Source organism: Sarcophilus harrisii, chromosome 3, assembly GCF_902635505.1.
Source record: "Sarcophilus harrisii chromosome 3, mSarHar1.11, whole genome shotgun sequence".
Classification (NCBI taxonomy): domain Eukaryota; kingdom Metazoa; phylum Chordata; class Mammalia; order Dasyuromorphia; family Dasyuridae; genus Sarcophilus; species Sarcophilus harrisii.
Genome location: NC_045428.1, coordinates 483,627,218 through 483,648,058, shown reverse-complemented (window position 1 = coordinate 483,648,058; position 20,841 = coordinate 483,627,218). Strand labels below are relative to the sequence as shown.

Genomic DNA, 20,841 nt, shown 5'->3' with positions numbered 1-20,841 from the left:
GCCCCGGGTGAGGCTGGGAACCCGAGGAGAAGGAAGGGGCGGAGAGGCACGGAGGTCAGCCGTCTCCTGGCCGTGACCTTAAAGGGGAAGAGGCCTCCTCGCGCCGCCCCTTCTTAACATTAAAAAAAAAAATCAGTGGTGTGGGAGGAGGAAAAACCGCACAAGGTAAAAAATGATGTGGAACTTTTCCGCATGCTCCCTATTCTTCCGTCCTTGGCTTCATTCTCTCATGAAGCGCCTTCTTATTCCCGCCCTCCGTCCATCAATCAAGAACTATTTAATAATAATACGAATAATAGCATTTTTAAGGTGTTTTAAGAATAGCAAAGAACTTCACCTATATTATTTTACTAGTTCCCCACAGCAATCTTGGGGGGTGGGGAATATTATTTAGATGAAGAAACAGGGGCGAGTTAAATGACTTGACCAGACATTTCCTGTCTGAGATAGGTTTTCAATGATTAAGCTTCTAATGACGAGGTTTAGATTTAGGGAATCAAAATGAAATTAGGGTTTCTGGTGGTCAGGGAGTTAAATGATAAGATTAGTGGCAGGTTCGGGGTTCAGGGAACCAAACAGAGAGGTTTGGCTCCCCTGCAAGGCACCAGGGTAGGGGGTTTGGGGGACTCCCTTCTGGCAGCGGGGAGGTTCTCTAAAGAATGTACAGACCCGAAAACCTAGATTGATAAAAGGATTGGAAGTAAGGTTAGAAATCCTGACAGAGAGGCATAAAGTCTGGTTAGGGAAGTAGGTGAGGGTAAAGAGAGGATAGCACTGGAAAGAGTATGCCAGTGGACAGAAGCCCTTAGCATGGCATGACATAGCCTAGCACGTTTGGAACCTCTGCAAAGAGAGGATTTTAGCTTGGCTCTTTTTATAATGAGAGATTTAGCTGAAGGGGACCATGGGTGGAGTCCCGAGTTGGCTCCTCCCTGGGTTTCCAGTTTGAGCTATAATTTGAATTGAATTCAATGAGTTCCAACACTGCACTGACCCCAGGGAGAAAACAAAAATGAAACTTTGTCCTTGGGGTTGGGGTCCCTCACTGAGGCAGAATTGAAGGATTTTCAGAGTTTCAGGGTCCCCTCTTCACTACTATTTGCGTACAAGAGTGTTACAGACACTGAAGAATTTTGGTCACCTCCTTTCTCTCTAATCTTCATTCCCTCCATTTTGCTCCAATCTCTTTCATCCTTAACAAAAGAAAGAAAGAAATCCATAGATGATAATCGGCTCAAACTACTGAGCACCATCTTCATCTCATTCTCATCTAAATTCATTAAAAAACCAAAACAAAATAAAATACCTGCCCTTCTCCCCCATTGCTTCCATTTTTACCACTTGCCCTCCCCAAGACAAATTCCTGCCTTGGAGGAGCTTGCTATTTAATGGAGGAAGAAGGGGAAGACAATTAGAATTGTGAGGATAAAATGAGATTATATTTGTAAAGTGTTTAGCAGAATGCCTGACACATAGTAGATACTATATAAATATTACTAAATATAGTTTGTTGTTCAATGTCTGACTCTTTGTGACCCTACTTGAGGTTTTTTTTTTTTGACAGATATCTGAGTGGCTTGCCATTTCCTTCTCCAGCTCATTTTACAAATAAGGAAACTGAAGCAACCAGTGAATATGAATGTCTGAGGACAGATATGAACTCAGAAACATGACTCTTCTTGACTTCAGGCCTGGAACTCTATCCACTATCACCTAGCTGTCCCTATGAAATACCATAGAGCACAGCTTCTTAAAGAGTGGGTCATGACCCCATATGGGGACACATAGGAAATAATGAGGGAAGGGACAAGTATAAAGAGGAGTTGGTAAAGGTGAGATTTGAAGGAAGCCAAAGAAGTCTGGTAGAGTAGAAGTGGGAGAACATTTGTATTCCCACAATTCAAAACTGGCACTTTAGGAAATTTACTTTGGCACATGAATGGAGAGGATGGATTGGGGAGAAACTTGAGGCAGGTAGACCCATCAGCAAACTATTACTATAGTTTAGGAGTAAGATGAGAGTCTGTATAAGGCTGGTGGCAGTATCGGAGAAAAGATGTATTTCCTGAGAGGTTACAAAAATGAAATCTACAAGCCTTTGCTTCTACTGGATATGGATAAAAAGAGGAGGAAAGGACACTAGTAGGCTACTGTCCTTCCAATAAAGGGGAATGCTGTTCCTCAACAGTAACAGGGAAATTTAGAAGATAAAGTTTAGGGATAAAGAAAATAAGTTTAGGTTTGGACATGTTAAGTTTAAGATGTCTGTTGGACATCCATTTTTAAATGTCTTAAAGGCAGTGTAGTTGCAAAGTTGGAGGTCAGCAGAGAGCTCAAGGCTGGATGAATAGATTTGAGATTGATCAATATAGAGATGACAATGAGATGATTCAGATCAGTTCCAATAATCTTATGATGAAGATAGACATCTATACCTAGAGAGAGGACTGTGGAAACTGAATGTGGCCCACAACATAGCATTTTCACTCTTTCTGTTGTTTGCTTGCATTTTGTGTTTTCTTTCTCAGTTTTTTTTTTCCCTTCTTGATCCAATTTTTCTTGTGCAGCAAGATAACTGTACCAATATGTATACATATATTAGATTTAATATCTATTTTAACATATTTAACATGTATTGGATTACCTGCCATCTAGGGGAGGGGTTGGGAGAAAGAGGGGGAGATTTGGAACACAAGGTTTATAAGGGTCAGTGTTGAAAAATTACTCATACATATGTTTTGTAAATTAAAAAAAAAAAAGAAAAAGAAAAGTTATTTAAAAAACATAGAGACGATAATCAAAACTGACAAGATCATCAAATGAAATACCATAGAGAACAGCTTCTTATTGTGAATGAGAAAAGGGAGGGAAGGAATTTGGAATTCAAATTTGAAAAAAAAATTTTTTAAGTTGCCTTTACATGTAATTGGGGAAAATTAATATTAAAAATGATTTTTAATTTTTTTTTATTTTTTCCAAATACATATAACAACAATTTTAACATTTGTTTTCTAAAATTTTGAGTTCCAAATTCTCTCTCTACTTACCTCTCCCCCCATTGAGAAGGAAAGCAATTTGATATAGATTATTTATATACTGTCATATAAAACATTTTTATATTATATATATATTTTTTAAAAAGACCAAAATAAAACAAGAAAAAGTTTTTAAAAGTATATTTAGATCTCTATTTAGACTCCATTAGTTTTTATGGTGGTAAATAGCATTTTTCATCATATATCTTTGGGAATTGTATTAAATGGTTGTATTGCTAAGTTTAGCTAAGTCATTTACAATTAATCATTGTGCATTATTGTTGTTATTGTTCTTCTGGTTCTGTTCACTTTATTTTTCATCAGTTCAGTAAGTCTTTCCAGGTTTTTCTGAAAGCATCCCACTTGTCATTTCTCATAGCATGATAGGATTTCATCACAATCATATATCATAATTTATCCAACCATTCCTCAATTGAAGGATATCCCTGCAATGTCCAGTTCCTTTCCACCACAAAAAGAGCTGCTATAAATACCTTTTATACATATAGATCCTTTTCCTTTCTTTCTAAATTCCTTGGGATACAGATGTAGAAGTGGTATTGCTGGGTCAAAGAATATGCCATAGTTCTTTATAGCCCTTTGGGCAAAATTCCAAATTGCTTTACAGAAGAGTAGGATCAGTTCATACCTCCACCAAGAGAACTTTTGTGTTTCAATTTTCCCACATACCTTCCAATATTTGTCATTTTCCTTATCTGTCATATAAGCCAATAGGTATGGGATGGTATTTCAGAGTTGTCTTATTTTGCATTTCTCTAATCAGTAATGATTTATTTATTTTTATATGACTATAGAAAGCTTTGATTTTTTCATCTGAAAATTCCCTTTTCATATTCTTTGACCAGTTATCAATTGGGTAATGACTTATATTCTTATAAATTTGATTTGATTCTCTCAAACACATGTATATGTTTGAGAGATAAGACTTGTATAAGAAAGGAATATACATTTTTTTGACAGTTTATGATTACTATCTATTTCTGCCCATTCTATTTTTTGTCGTATTTATCCTTCTCTTTCTTTTTTCATTCTGTTCCTCCACAAAAATGTTTTCCTTCTGACCACATCTCCCCCAATTTGCCCTCCCTTCTATCAGCCTTCCCCCTCCACTTTCTCTTGTACTCTTCCCCTCTTATTTCCCTGTGGAATGAGATGGATTTTTATACTTGAGTTATATGAGATGATTTATCCCATTCTTCTTCTCCCATCCTGCTTCCCTGTATCTTTCTCATTCCTTAATTTCATTAAAAAAAAAAAAAATTCTCGTTGTCATCCGTTTTTTATCCTCTTAATTTTATTTTCTTTAAATATCATCTGTTCATACTCAATTCATACCCATACGTTCTAGATAATTCCAATTTCTTTTTATGTAGGAAAGTAAACAGTTTAACTTTATTGATCCCTCATATAATTTCTCTTTCCTGTTTACCTTTTTATGCTTCTCTTCATTCTTTTTTTTCCCCCAAGGCATTTGGAGTTAAGTGACTTGCCCAGGGAGTATCAAACAGCTAGGAAGTGTTAAATGACTGAGGTTAGATTTGCTATCAGATTCTCCTGATTTCAAGCCTTGTGCTGTATCCACTGTGAAACCTAGCCGCCCTTCTCTTAATTCTTGAATACAAGAAAGTCAGAGTTTCTATTCAGCTCTAGTCTTTTCACCAGGAATGCTTAAAAGTCTTCTATTTCATTAACAAACTATTTTCCCCCCGAAGGAATATACTGTTTTGCTAGGGAAGTGATTCTTGGCTATAATGGTAGATCTTTTGCCCTCCAGAATATCATATTCCAAGCCCTCCAGTATTTTAATGTAGAAGCTGCTAAATCTTGTAGTATCCTGACTCTGGCTCCATGATATTTGAAATATATCTTTCCAACTGCTTACAATATTTTCTCCTTGACTTTGAAACTCTAGAATTTAGCTATAATATTCTTGGGAGTTTTCATTGTGAGATCTCTTTCAGGAAGAGATCGATAGATTCTTTCAATTTCTATTTTACCCTTTTATTCCAGGGCAATTTTCCTTGATAATTTCTTGAAATATGATATCTGGGCTCTTCTCTTGATAGTGGTTTTCAGGGTTTTTTTTTTTAAGTTTAATTTAATTTTTGTTATATTTTAAGTTCCAAACTATTTCCCTCTTTTCCTTCACATTTTGCATAAGATATACTGTGTGTTGTAAGAAACGATAAGCAGGTTAATTCTAGAATAACATGTATAGATTCTCATGAAATAATGAAGAATGAAATAAGCAAAATCAAGAGAACATTGGATCCAGTAATAGTAATATAGTTTAAGAATAACTGTGAACAACTAAGCTATTCAAAATATTCTATGTATTCAAAATAATATAAAAGACCTATGAAGGAAAATACTATCCACTTCCAGAGAAAAAACTGATAAATAGAAGTATGCTTAGGATGGCTTCAAACACACACACACACACACACACACTTATGTGTGTGTATATTATTTAGCCATTCCCCAATTGATGGATGTCTCCTCAATTTCCAATTCTTTGCTACCACAAGGAGAGCTGCTATAAATACTTTAGAACACATGAGTTTTTTCCTTTTTCCCTGATGAGAAACACACCTAATAGTAGTATTTCTGAGTCAAAAGGTATACACAGTTTTAAAACTCTTAGACATAATATGAGATTACTCTCCAGAATTGGTTGAATCAGTTCACAGTTCCACCAACAATATCCCAATTTTCTGCATTGCCTCCAACATGTCATCTTCTCCTTCTCTGATTTTAGTCAATTTGATGGGTATGAGATATCTCCAAGTTGTTTTAGTTTACATTTTTTCTAATCAATAATGATTTAGAGCATTTTTTCCATATACCTGGTTCAATAATTCTTAAATTATTTCTCCTTAACCTATTTTTCAGATCAATTGGTTTTCCAATGAGATATTTCACTTTTTCTTGTATTTTAAAAATTATTTTTATTTTATTTTACTAGTTCTTGAAGTCTGGAATTAATAGCTTCCATTTGTCCAATTCTAATTTTTTTTTTATATTTTTTTTATTATAACTTTTTTTGACAGAACCCATGCCTGGGTAATTTTTTTTTACAACATTATCCCTTGCACTCACTTCTATTCCAACTTTTCCCCTCCCTCTCTCCAATTCTAATTTTTAAGAAATTATTTTCTTCAGCATGCTTTGTACTAACTTTTCCATGTTTCCAATTCTTTTTAAGCAGTTCTCTTAGGTAAATTTTTTTCATCTTTTTCCATTCAGTGTATTAATGTATATTTTCTTCAATATTGTGTGTGTGGTGTGTGCTTCTGTTACCAAGTTGATTCTTTTTCATTATTTTCTTGCATCTCTATTGTATCTTTCCCAATTTTTTCCTCTGTTCCTCTTATTTGATTTTTAAGGCCTTCTTTGAGCTCTTCCAGGAATTTTGGGGGGACCTGAGACCAATTCACACATTTTTCTTTGAATCTTTAAATGTAGTTGTTTTGACTTTATTGTCTTCTGAGTTTGTGTTTTCATCTTCCCTGTCACCATAGTAATTTTAATCAGATTCTTTTTTATTGTTTGCTTAGTTTTTCAGCCTGTTTCTTGACTTTTAATTTTATGTTTTTAAGGATATATAAACTGTACAAAGGTACAGTCCTTCACTAATGGAAAGGTTGAATGGATATCAAAGAAAGAAGGAGACCATATCAGCATGGGTTACATATGTTGATTTACTAGTGTAATTAGGTTTTAAAAGCGAGTTTATTCACAAGATTATGCCCTGTGACAAAAATAAGACAAAGATATGCCTTCCTTAGACTGGGTCAGGTGATTTATAGGAGGACAACAAAGAAGCAAAGTGCCAGAAATGGCCTTTGGTCTCATAAGTTTTTCCAGAAGACAGCTGAAGTTTCTTCTGCTGTTTATATTTACTCAAGGTAGCTTCTTTGTGAAGTTGCAGGTCATGCTCTTATGATGGAGGGGACACTATCCCAAGCTTCAAGTTTTTTGTGCTGCTGTTTTCAGAGCTAGTTCTGAGGGTCTTTAAGTTTTCAATTCTTTCAAGACCATATAATCTAAGCAGAGGTGATTTACTTCTCTCCTGGCTTGTGCTCTGGTCTATGAATGACCATAGACATTCTTTTCCATCATTTAGCTGACCAGAGACTGCTTCCCTTCAGCCACAAATTCTAGTGTGCTAGTGTTCCTCCTCTTGGGACTGAGCCCCAGAACTGTGACCCATATCTACACATATAACCATTGCAACAGTGTCCCACACCCAGTTCCAACAAAGGGATCTCCTGTAATTTCCTTCTGATCAGATAACTGATCCCTTACCATTTGGGGGCTCAGAGGTCCATAAGCTACCATTGCCAATTAATTTACCCCCTTGATTTACTGCTGGCTTACCTGGGTGCAACCTGCACTGAGCTATTCTCTGCTCTCATCCCATTTCCTGCTAATCTTCTAAATTGTGTTGTTAGACTTGTTTCATTCCTTTCTTTTGTTGATTCTGCCCACTAGAATTCATAATTATTTTAAAATTGTTTGGAGGAGAATTTGAGAGAGCTCAGACTAGTCCCTGTCTTTACTCAGAATAATTTTGTAATGCCACAGAATACTCTAGATAGGAATACCTGTTAAGGGCCAGAACTTGAAACAAGGTGCCAAGTCAGTGGAATTGGTAGAGACAATGGTTATTTAGCATATGTTTTAAAATCTATCGATTGATGCCTTTTTATTCTACTAAAATCTTATTCTTAAGCTTGCCAAGAAAGAAACAAACCCCTGGTAAGAAGCATATTTCTAGCAAAGACCCAATGACTGACTGTGTGACTACATGTATATATTCAAAAGGGAAAACTAAGTTCTAAGAGATTCTTTACCAATTCAATGAACAGAAATCTATGTAGCTGTTGACCTTGCTTAAAACTATAGAAAGAGTGCCATTGTGTTAATTATACAGCAAGTGAATTTGATTACCTAGATCCAGTACCTAAATTTGCCACCAGATGTTGCAATTTAACCTTAACCTTATCAATCCAGGTCTTAAAAGTTTTTTTGTCTTCTTAGCTGTGTCTCCCTGGGCAAATCACTTAACCCCAATTGCCTCAGAAAAAAAAAAAAAAGTTTCTTTGTGCATGTGAAGATAACCCATTTCCAGGAATATGCTTATATCCCTATAGGTCATCAGAGAATGCTCATCTTGAATATGTCTAGCTCTCCATTCAACAATCCTTAGTACCTTTGGTGAAAATATTGTTTAATTAAGTTCTTATTGTCCAGGTCTTAATTTAAGACAATAACCGAAACAACTGAACAATAATGAGTAGAATGGAATATTGCTCATAATATTAAATTATGAAATCACATATCTGTAATAGATTCCATTCCTTCAATACACTTTTCAATATATTCATAGATATAGAGATTTAGTAGTTTATAATTACATAGTTTATCTTACATAGAATAAAATAAAAAGGAAAGTAGATAAAATATTCCAGATAAGAACATATATTTCTAACTATTTCTTTTAACTATCCCTCCTTCTGTTTCTGTCCTAGACTTTTCAGTGAAGAAAAAGACAATCCTGCCATTTCAAAATTCATGGAAACAATTGGGTGAGAAGGGCTTCTACTTCCTTTCTCAGATTTAATTCACCAGACCCTTGGAATTCACAATAGCTGGCAGGCTTGGCACCACTTTTTCTCCTTTGCATCTTTCTTGGGGCCATTGTCTCTACCCTAAGCTTGAAAGCTGTGCACATGCTATTGCATGTTTTGACTAGCTATAGTCACTGTCTTCACTATGGCTTCCATCTAATCCCCAGTCATATCTGCTGCTTTCCTCTATTTCTACACTTTCAATAGACTTAGAAAATATTTAGAGATATATACTATATAAAGATAGTAATTGAACTATTGATTTGGATGAGATCACAAAGAGAAAATTAAGAGAGGGAAGAAAAGGGGGCTGAGGACATTGTGGGATACCTATGCTTATGGAATAGGAGACAAATGGTGAAGGATGTAAGAGGCTAAAAAGAGTGGCCAGACAGAAAGTGATATAGACTTAGTTTCTGTAAAGAAATTAAGGAAAGAAAAAATATGAGGAACAAGAAGTTTTTAAAGTAGCAAAGTGGTCAAGAAGAATAAAGATTACTTTGAAAGATTACCATGAAAGATAATCTTTGGGGATTAGAAAGACTGCTGGTAACTTTGAAGGCAATATTGCAAGAATGTGTAGATGCTGGACTTCAGTGGTGGAGAAGTAAAAGGTGAGAAAGTAAAGATAGGATACTTTTTCCAAGTTTGGTTCTGAATAAGAGAAGAGATGCAATAGATTTAAGGGATTGCTGTGCCAAGTACAGAGTTTTAAAAGGATCATTACTCTAGTTAGTCAAAATTTTTTTTAGTCATAGAGCCCTGGAAAGTTTTGTTGAGTTGTACCCAAGTTTAATGTTGTGACCCAGTTTCTCTAATTGTCCTATTTAGTTATTCTGCCTCAGGTTATAACCTTTCCCTCTTAATGTTTGATGAGGATAAAGGTCTACCTCAGTTGCTCTGCCCCAAAACCCCAGGTTATAATCATTCCCTCTTAAATGGTTGATGAGATGAAGGTTTTATATCTTTAGGTTATAGACATTCTTCTTAATGTTTGACAGGATAAAGGTTTACCCATTTTAGATGTCATCAGAAAATGAGTAACCTCCCTCCATTGTGTCATCCTAAGGGCCTCCCCAACCATTAAGTTATCCCCACCTAGGTACCTCCCCCATTATGTCACTGTTCTTGCTATCCTGTAAAAAAAGCTTGCTGTCCCAGTACTCGGGGCTGGATTCTTTGAGATGATAGTCTCTTCCAGCCCTGGGACCAAGATCCATCTGGTCCCAGTATCTCTCTCCATTTAATAAGTTATTGAATTCGTCTCTAACCTCTGTCTTGCTCAGTTTCTTTGGCATTACAGTTGTTGAGTTGTTTCAGTCATGTCCAATTCTTTGTGACCTCATTTGGAGTTTATTGGGAAAGAGACTGGAGAGGTTTATCATTTCCTTCAGCCCCTTTTATGAATGAGTAAACTGAAGTAAGCAGGGTCAAGTAATTTACCCAGTGTTACCCAACTACTAAATATCTGAGGTCAGGTTTGAACTCAAGAAGCTGAGACTTCCTGACTCCAGGACTGACATTCTATCCACTAGAAGACTGGCACTAAAGGTTGCTAAGGCACTAAATGATACTAATCACTGGATGGATTGCCTGCAACAGTTAAACTCAAGGCTGTTAAAATAATCCCCCCTTAATGGTAGATCAGAATCTGGAGCATTAGTGATTAGAAGGAATAGGTTGTAATTGAATCCTGAATATATAAATCTGAAAGGTTTCTTATAGTTTTTTTGAATAGGAAAGAAGAATATGGAACATCAGAAAATACTCAGGCTTGCTTTCCATCCCAATAATAGGCTGACTAACCTAAAAGAAGATTATGATTCAGTTACATTTTTAAGACACTGCCAAGTGAAATGTGCCAGGGTGATGGCATTGGAAGTGTCAGGATCCCTATGCCAAGACCACTCCACATTTTTACTCCTCTCTTTTTTACTACTAAGAGACATCCTGTTTCCACAGCTAAGGCCCAGTAAGCAAGCTGTGCCCTGAGCTTGGCATAACAACAATCCTTGGTGCTTACCCTCTGGAAAAACTCAGCCACAACAAAATCTCAGAATTATTTCACAACAGCACTAAGTGTTTGGACAAGCATCTTCAGAAACCATCTTCCCATCATGAAGCCCTTCAGTGAATCAAAATGTTTCATCGTTGCTGTTACCCCTCATTGCCAGGGCTATAGCTCACTGCATAGCCACTAGTATATGTATTGAGATTTGTCCCATACTAAAATGGGTCTCCTACTAGAGGGGATCCTGGCATATGTGACTAGTTTCCCTACTCCAGTGGAATAAAGAAAGCTTTTTGTTTATCACTGTTATCTCTTTAGTTTTATTTTATGGTTTTTTTTTTTAATTTTTTAGAAATAACTGTAGTTGTGATAACCTGTGTGAGCTCTTTGGTATTTTTAGGGTTAACAGTGCTTACAAAATCAGACTCTTTGGTCATTTGTTTTCAGAGTTGACAAGTTGGTATCAGAAGTGGGATCAGATAGGATTAATTATTCCTTCCCTGCCCTCAGTGCTATCTGAATTATGGTACCTATAGGAGCCCTTTCAGCTTGAACTGATTCTTACTTGGAGAGTGGCAGTGGGTAATTTTTCCTTCTCTGATTCCCGAGTTTCGGTCTTTTGGTGGATCCCTATTCCCTTGGAGGATTAAAACTGATTGTCTCCACTGAAGAAAAGATGTATCTATCTCTTCTTGGGGACATCTTTTGGTTTCTTGGATCAAGTACCTTTGTTTTTGTTTCTCCTCTGATTGTAATAGAGAAAACCTGTTAATTAAGAATAGCCTGTTGAGAAATACTATGGCTATAGGTTATATGCATTTAGTCCACGGAACAAATACTTGCAAGTTTCTTAAGTAATTGGCATAATTTGACATTGGTGGCCAATTTGAGGTTGTTTTGATCAGGTTTTAACTGTCAGCTGGATTGAACCAGCCTCTAACCAATTGTTGGCCAGAGCTAAACTGAGGAGACTAAAGACAGAAATCAGGAATCAAACAGAAGTTTAACTTCAAAATGGCTTGCAAGCCAGGAGGCAAATTAGATATCTAATGTGCTGGGGCCCTACCCCTAATGGAAGCATCCTTCTAGTGTGACCAAATACTGATTTATATATTTGTGACTAGACAAAAAGTTAATCTAGAGTAGCAATAGTGATGAAGCACAACAACAGTGAGACAAGATTGTCTAGTGACAGCCCATTCTTAGCAGGTATTGATGTCTGGGCCTGTTGATGCTTGACTGAACTCAGGACCATCAGTTTTAGAAGATGAGCACAAGATCCTTGTTATGCCAAGCTCAGGGCACAGCTTGCTTACTAGGCCTCAGCTCTGGAAAACAGGGTGTCTCCTAAAATTTTGACAGAATAAATAACTTCAAAAGTGAGAAGCCTTTTGTAATTTAGATTCCCTTAAGAAAAGCTTAGATATAATTATTCTATGTATCTTCCTTATTGTTTTGTCGGTGTCTTTGTAAAATGTCTGTGTCATGTTTATATTGTTTGTGTATTCTGTTTCATTGAAAGATTTCTTTAAAAAAAAATATATATATATACATATATATATATATGTATATATATATATATATATATATATATATATACCTAGCAAAAAAAATTAGTATCCAGAGTTTAGAATACTGGGAAAGATTAATGAATTTAATACTTGAAGCAATTGTCCCAGTAAGCACAACTAATTCCCACTGTAGATTTTCTGAGGGAGATAGGTTAGGAAAAAAAGAGATAAGAGGGGGGAAAAGAACTGGCAAAACGCTTTTTTTCTGTCATTTCAACACTGACCACATTGGAATTACAGAAACAAGTCAGATAATCAAAGTTTATAGACCTGCTAAAAACATTTTGATAGATTTTGAAGGTCAAGGAGATTAATCATTAGGGAGTTTTAAGATTAATCATTTTAAGATTGCAGGGAAGAACTCTTAAGATTTGGATAATTCCAGGAATCTACTCCCTTCTAAGATATCCATTACACAGAATTTGTTTTAAGTAAAAGTAGAGATTAAACTGTGTAAAAGTTAAAAGTAGACGGAATTTAAACAAATGCTTTTCCCCTGAAGACTGATAGCTTCTTGGCTTTAGGTCAATAAAGAAAGGCAGCTCATTTGTAAGTAATTCTGGTAACCAAAATAAATAAATAAGGTAATGATTTGTACTTTATAACCACCTCTTGTTAATTCTCCCTTGACCAGAAATAGAAAAAGATGGTTTAAACCAAAGATGTTCTCTGACCCCCCCCCAACCCACTTTCCCTTTATTCTGTTAACTTCTCTCATCTCAAATCAGGTTCCCAAATAGATTTTGAAAAAAATACTGGAAAAATATAGGGAAACGGAATTTAATTTCCAGTGGAAGAAATCTATTAGCACGGAATATCAAGCAAGTTATCTTATTTCTGTTTGCCCTAGTTTCTTGATCTGTAAAGAAAAAAATAATAATGGTGCCTACCTTCCAGGGTTGTTGTGAGAGTTAAAAGATAGTAGATTTAGGATGGTTTGAACCACTTTGAACTGATTAGGACAGATTAATCTAAATACCTCTAACTTAAGTACCTCAGTATATATTTAGCTAAATGCTTGCATAATTAGGTATTTAACCAAATTAATTCTGAATTAAATAATTATATAGAATCAACCTATATATAGAATATAACAGATGTGACAACCTGAGGAGTCCAGATTTCATTTTGGGTCATGGTTTGTATACCCAAGTCTTTCTTAAGTAAGAATGAACTGGAAGCTCTTTGTAGATAGTCTCACTCAAGAGCCCTAGATTTCTAGAGATCATTACTGATCACAAAATAGAAAATTTCGATTATACCAAACTGAAAAGTTTTTGTACAAACAAAACTAATGCAGACAAGATTAGAAGGGAAGCAAAACTGGGAAAATATTTTTACAGTCAAAGGTTCTGATAAAGGCCTCATTTCCAAAATATATAGAGAATTAACTCTAATTTATAAAAAATCAAGCCATTCTCTAATTGAAAAATGGTCAAAGGATATGAACAGACAATTCTCAGATGAAGAAATTGAAACTATTTATAGTCATATGAAAAGATGCTCCAAGTCATTATTAATCAGAGAAATGCAAATTAAGACAACTCTAAGATACCACTACACACCTGTCAGATTGGCTAAGATGACAGGAAAAAATAATGATGATTGTTGGAGGGGATGCGGGAAAACTGGGACACTGATATTGTTGGTGGAGTTGTGAACGAATCCAACCATTTTGGAGAGTAGTTTGGAACTATGCTCAAAAAGTTATCAAACTGTGCATACCCTTTGATCCAGCAGTGTTACTACTGGGATTATATCCCAAAGAGATTATAAAGAAGGGAAAGGGACCTGTATGTGCACGAATGTTTGTGGCAGCCCTTTTTGTAGTGGCTAGAAACTGGAAACTGAATGGATGTCCATCAGTTGGAGAATGGCTGAATAAATTGTGGTATATGAAAATTATGGAATATTACTGTTCTGTAAGAAATGACCAACAGGATGATTTCAGAAAGGCCTGGAGAGACTTACACGAACTGATGCTGAGTGAAATGAGCAGGACCAGGAGATCATTATATACTTCAACAACAATACTAGATGATGACCAGTTCTGATGGATCAGGCCATCCTCAGCAACGAGATCAACCAAATCATTTCTAATGGAGCAGTAATGAACTGAACTAGCTATACCCAGAAAAAGAACTCTGGGAGATGACTAAAAACCATTACATTGAATTCCCAATCCCTATATTTATGCACACCTGCATCTTTGATTTCCTTCACAAGCTAATTGTACAATAATTCAGAGTCTGATTCTTTTTGTACAGCAAAATAATGTTTTGGTCATGTATACTTATTGTGTATCTAAGTTATATTTTAATATATTTAACATCTACTGGTCATCCTGCCATTTAGGGGAGGGGGTGGGGGGGGTAAGAGGTGAAAAATTGGAACAAGAGGTTTGGCAATTGTTAATGCTGTAAAGTTACCCATGTATATATCCTGTAAATAAAAGGCTACTAAATAAAAAAAAAAAAAATTTTGGTCAGATGAGCATTTCAAACTTGGTTTGTAGGTCTAAAGCCTTCAGATAAGATTACTTTTAAATACCTATTGCCCTGATTGTTTTAAGGGAAGGGAAATATAGAAAAAAATCTGTAAAGGAGGTGAGGGAAGAACAACTGGTCCCACCCCTCAGCCATATGAAAGTTTGACTCCTCTGTAGGTAGAACTTAGAATGTTTAGAAAGTAGAGTGGGAGGGAGGCAGAGCCAACATTGTGGAGTTAAGGGAGGGACTTGGCTCTCTCCTAAAGCCCTCCAAATACCTTTAAATAATGACTCTAAACAAATTTTAGAGTGTCAAAATCCACAAAAAAGCCAGAGTGAAATAATTTCCTAGCCAAAAGGCTAGGTAGGAGGGGTTTCTTGCACAAGAGTGGGTGGTGTTGATTAAACCAGAAAAGCCCGGGCGCCAGAAAATCAGAGGAAAAAAGGCCTAGGAGCCTCTGAATCAGCAGCAATGGCTGTGATCTTCAGACTTCTCAGCCCATAGATAGCAAGGACAACTTGAAAGGTTGGCAGATTTGTTGCACTAGGAGCAGGTTTTGGAAGCTACTAAATCAAGGGCCACAGTCATTGGTGGCTTCCAGAGATCTCAGCCCACAAGTAGGAGGGCTGAACAGCTTGTCACAGAGAGATTGTAGGAGCTTTTTTTATGCTGAGCCAGGACTCTGTTGCTTTGCCCACATTTATATATGAGTAGCAATGCTGGCTCATAGTAAAGGTCCATAGAAGGATCTCTGAAAATAGCTGCACAAAACCCTTCAAGTTTGGGACAATGTACCCTCCATCCTGGAAATAGAACCCTACTTTAATGAAGAATTAAAAGCTGGGTAATATGCTGGGAAAATGAGCAAACAACAGAAAAGGTTTCTGACTATGGAAAGTTACTATAGTGACAAGATCAAAATACACACTCAGAAGAATATGAAATCAAAACTATTTCCAATAAAAACAAGAATTGATCTCTGGCCATGGACACATTCAAAAAGGATTTTGAAAATCAAGTAAGCAAGGTAGAGAAAAATTGGGAAGCAAAATGAGAGTGATGTAAAAGGAAAAATGAAAAGAGGGCCTTAAAAAACAAAATTGGCCAAATGAGAAAGGAGTTATAAAAACTCCCTGAGGAAAACACTTCCTTAAAAATTGGAATTAAGCAAATGGAAGCTTATGACTTTATGAGAAACCAAAAAACAATAAAACCAAAAGAATGAAAAGTTAGAAAACAATGTGAAATATCTCACTGGAAAAACAACTAACCTAGAAAATAGATTCAGGAGAGATGATTTTAAAATGACTAATTTATCTGAAAAACATGATAAAAAAAGAATTTACACATAATCTTTCAAGAAATTATCAAGAAAAATTATCCTGATATTCTAGAACCAGAGGGTAAAATATAAATTGAAAGAATCCACTGATCATCTCCTGAAAGAGATCCCAAGATGAAAACCTCTAGGAATGTTACAGCCAAATTATGGAATTCCTAGGTCAAGGAGAATATATTGCAAACATCCAGAGAAACATTTCAAATATAGTGGAGCCACAGTTAGGATAACACAAAATTTAGCAGCTTCTACATTAAAGCATTGGAGGGCTTGGAATATATTTCAGAGAGCAGTGGAGCTATGATTACAACCAAAAATCACCTACTCAGCAAAAATGAGTATAATCCTTTAGGAGAAAAGGTGGCTATTCAATGAAATAGAGGAATTTTAAGCATTCATGATGAAAAGACTAGTGCTGAATAGAAACTGTGAGTTTCAAATACAGGACTCAGGAGAACCATAAGAAGGTAATCAGGAAAGGGAAAGTATAAGGGACTTGAATAAGTTTTATCTGTTTGTATTCCTACATAAGAAGATATTTGTAACTCATAAGAACTTTCTTATTATTATAGCAGTTAGAAGGAGTATGTATAGACAGAAGATATACATATATATATATATATATATAGCACACGTATGAGTTGAATATGAAGGAATAATATCTTTTTTAAAAAATTTAAAGAGTGAGAAAGGAATGTACAGGAAGAAAGGGAAAAGGAGAGGTAGAATGGTTTAAATTATTTTCCATAAAAGAGGCAAGAAAAAGCTTTTACATTGGAGGGGAAGAAAGGAGAAGACAGGGGAGGGGACCCTCATCAGAATTGGCTCAAAAAGAAAATAATATTCATATTCAACATGGCTTAGAAATCTATCTTATACTCTGGGAAGTAGTAGGAGAGAGGGACACAAGAAAGGAGGAGAATAATTGAAGACATTGGGAGAGGGTCAGAAGCAAAACACTTGAGGTAAGACAGTGAAAGAAGGGAGAGGATAGAATAAATAGGGGAAATACAGTTAGCAATAGTAATTATGAAAAGAATTTTGAAGTAAAGTCTCTGATGAAGGCCTCATTTCTCAAATGGATAGGAACTAAGTCAAATTTAGAAAAAATAAGATCCATTCTCAATTGGGAAATAGCTATAAAATCATGCATATCTTTTGACCTAACAATACCACTACTGTCATGAATCCCAAAAGAAATTAAAAAAAAAAAAAAAAGGAAAATGACATATATGTACAAAAGTATTTATAGCAGCTCTTTTTTCTGGGTAAAGAACTGGAAATTGAGGCAATGCCCATCAATTGGGCTGAATAAATTGTGGTATGTGATTATGATGTATTATTATAACAAATGATGAGCAGGATACTCTCAGAAAAACCTGGAAAGTCTCCCATGAGCTCAAGCAAAATGAATTATACTGTATACAAAATAATAGCAATATTGTAGGATGATCAGTTGTGAAGCAATATGATAATCCAAGACTACTTTGAAGGATTTATCATGTAAAGTGCTATCCATACCCAGAGAAAGAATTGTGTATAAAAATAGATTTAAACTTTTTTTTTTCCTTTTGAGGGTTTTTTTTTTTGGGGGGGGGATCTATGTTTTTCTTTTGTAACGTGACTTTTATGGAAATTTTTTGCATAACTTCACATGTACCTCCTCAATTCGGGGTGGGGTGGTGGAGAAAGGGAAAGAATTTGAAACTCAACGTTTTAAAAACTAATGTAAAAATTGTTTTTTTGGGAAAAATAAAAACAATAATTTTTTAAAAATGTTAAATGGTGTGTGAGGGATGTGCCTTCCTTTCTGTCTCTAGCTATGGCCAAGTTGAAGAGGCGGACAAGAGGAAGACAGATAAGGCAAATATTAGAAACTAGTAGAATGAGGTGTAGTCTGGTATGTGGTCAGAATATTAAAGAAAATTTTTATAATTTTATTTGAAAGTCAATATAAACAATTATATAAAGTTAGGAGAATAAGTGAGTTGTTGCTAAGTGATAATTAAGATCTATTATGTAATACAGCTTTGAAAGTCTTTTGCAGTAGAATAGTTGGAAAATTACAAATCCTCTAATATGAAATGCTTGGCATAAATAGCCCTTATGTAAAACATACTAAATAGTTGAAACCTTCATCATGAGAGCCAAGCCCAATTTTAAACATAATATATAGAGAATTGATTTTAATTTATAAGAAATCAGGCCATTCTCCAATTGATAAATGGTCAAAGGATATGAACCGATAATTTTCAGATGATGAAATTGAAAATCTTTCTACTCATATGCAAGGGTGTTCCAGATTATTGTTGATCAAAGAAATGCAAATTAAGACAACTCTGAGATACCACTACACACCTCTCAGATTGGCTAAGATGACAGGAAAAGATCGTGAATGTTGGAGGGGATGCAGGAAAACTGGGACATTGATACATTGTTGGTGGAGTTGTGAACAGATCCAACCATTCTGGAGAACAGTTTGGAATTATGCTCAAAAAGTTATCAAACTGTGCATACCCTCTAGCAGTGTTACCACTGGTCTTATATTCCAAAGAGATCATAAAGAAGGGAAAGGGACCTGTATCTGCAAAAATGTTTGTGGCAGCCCTGTTTGTAGTAGCTAGAAACTGGCAATTAAATGGATACCCATCAATTGGAGAATGGTTGAGTAAATTGTGGTATATGAATGTTATGGAATATTATTGTTCTGTAAGAAATGACCAGCAGGATGAATACAGAGAGGCCTGGAGAGACTTACATGAACTGATGCTAAGAGAAATGAGCAGGAACCAGGAGATCATTATATACTTCAACAACAATACTGTATGAGGATGTATTTGATGGAAGTGAATATCTTCGACAAAGAGAAGATCCAATTCAGTTCCATTTGATCAATGATGGACAGAATCAGCTACACCCAGAGAAGGAACACTGGGAAATGAGTATAATCTGTTTGCATTTTTTGTTTTTCTTCCCATGTTATTTTTACCTTCTGAATTCAATTTTTCTTGTGTAACAAGAGATCTGCATACATATATTGTATCTATACAATGGGTGGAGGGAGGAAAGGGAAAAATTGGAACAGAAGTGAGTGTAAGGGACAATGTTGCAAAAATTACCTATGTATATATTCTGTCAATAAAAAGCTATAATTAAAAAAAAAAAGAAAAGCTTATAATAAAGTGCTACCTGAGGGGGGAAAAAAGAAAGTTATTATGGTGATAGGGAAGACCAAAACAAACTTAAAAGAAAAAAAAAGTCAAAACAGCTAAACTTAAAGCCTCAAAGAAAAATCTGAATCTCAGGCCCAAAAATAATTCCTAGAAGTGTTCAAAAGGGATTTTTAAAAATCAAGAGAGGCAGAGGAAAAAGTGTGGGAAAAATGACAGTGATGCAAGAAAATCATGAAAAAAAGTCAGTCCCTTAAAAAGCAGAATAGGGCATCTAGCTAGTACTGTGAATAACACACTGACCCTGAAATCAAGAGGACCTGAGTTCAAATCTGGCCTTGGACACTTAACACTTCCTAGCTGTGTGACTGGGCAAGTCATTTAACCCTGATTGCCTTGCAAAAACAAAAACTCAAAATAGCTTAAATAATTAAAAAAAAAAAGGGCACAAAAATCCACTAACGAGAATTTTTTTTAAAAAAGCAGAATAGGCTAAATAGAAAAAGATGTACAAAAATTCACTGAAGAGAACAATTTAAAAAGTACAGTTGGATAGATACATGGAGAAGTTGGTATAAAAGCTCACTGAAGAAAATTCTAAAAAATTAGAATTGGGCAAGTAGTAACTGAGTCCCCAAGACTTCAAGAAACAATAAACCAAAATCAAAAGAAACAACAGAATAAAATGTGAAAGATCTCATTGTAAAAAAAAAAAAAAAAAACCCAAAACAACAAAAAACTGACCTGAAAAACACTGAAAAGAGATAATTTTAAAATTATTGTGCTACTTGAAAGCCATGTTAAAAAAAAAATCTTAGACATCATAGTATTAAAGAAATTGCCTTGATAGTCTAGAAACAGGTGGTAAAATAGAAATGGAAAAAATCTATCATCCCTCCAGAAAGAAATCCCACAATAAAAGCTCTCAGGAATATTATAACCAAATTCCAGATTTTTAAAATGAAGGAGAAAATATTGTAAGCTACCAGAAAGAAATATTTAATATACTGTGAAGCTACATTCAAGATGTATAGCTTCTCAGCAGTGCTATTACTGGGCTTATACCCCAAGGAGATACTAAAGAAGGGAAAGGGACCTGTATGTGCCAAAATGTTTGTGGCAGCCCTGTTTGTAGTGGCTAGAAACTGGAAAATGAATGGATGCCCATCAATTGGAGAATGGTTGGGTAAATTTTGGTATATGAATGTTATGGAATATTATTGTTCCGTAAGAAATGACCAGCAGGATGAATACAAAGAGGCTTGGAGAGACTTACATGAACTGATGCTATGTGAAATGAGCAGAACCAGGAGATCATTATATACTTCAACAATGATACAGTATGAGGATGTATTCTGATGGAAGTGGATTTCTTTGACAAAGAAAAGATCTAACTCAGTTTCAGTTGATCAATGATGGACAGAAGCAGCAACACCCAAAGAAAGAACATTGGGAAATGAATGTAAACTGTTTGCATTTTTGTTTTTTTCCCGGGTTATTTTTACCTTCTGAATCCAATTCTCCCTATGCAACAAGAGAACTGTTTGGTTCTGCACACATATACTGTATCTA

The 20,841-nt window shown here is 35.4% G+C and overlaps 1 long non-coding RNA gene across 1 annotated transcript; it reads left to right on the top strand.

The window, feature by feature from the left end:
- The first annotated feature begins 62 nt into the window (after positions 1-62).
- LOC116422508 lies at positions 63-10,729 on the top strand. Its single transcript, XR_004233205.1, has 3 exons — positions 63-165; positions 8,591-8,647; positions 10,652-10,729. It is a non-coding gene; the product is annotated as an uncharacterized LOC116422508 (long non-coding RNA).
- Positions 10,730-20,841: the final 10,112 nt, after the last annotated feature.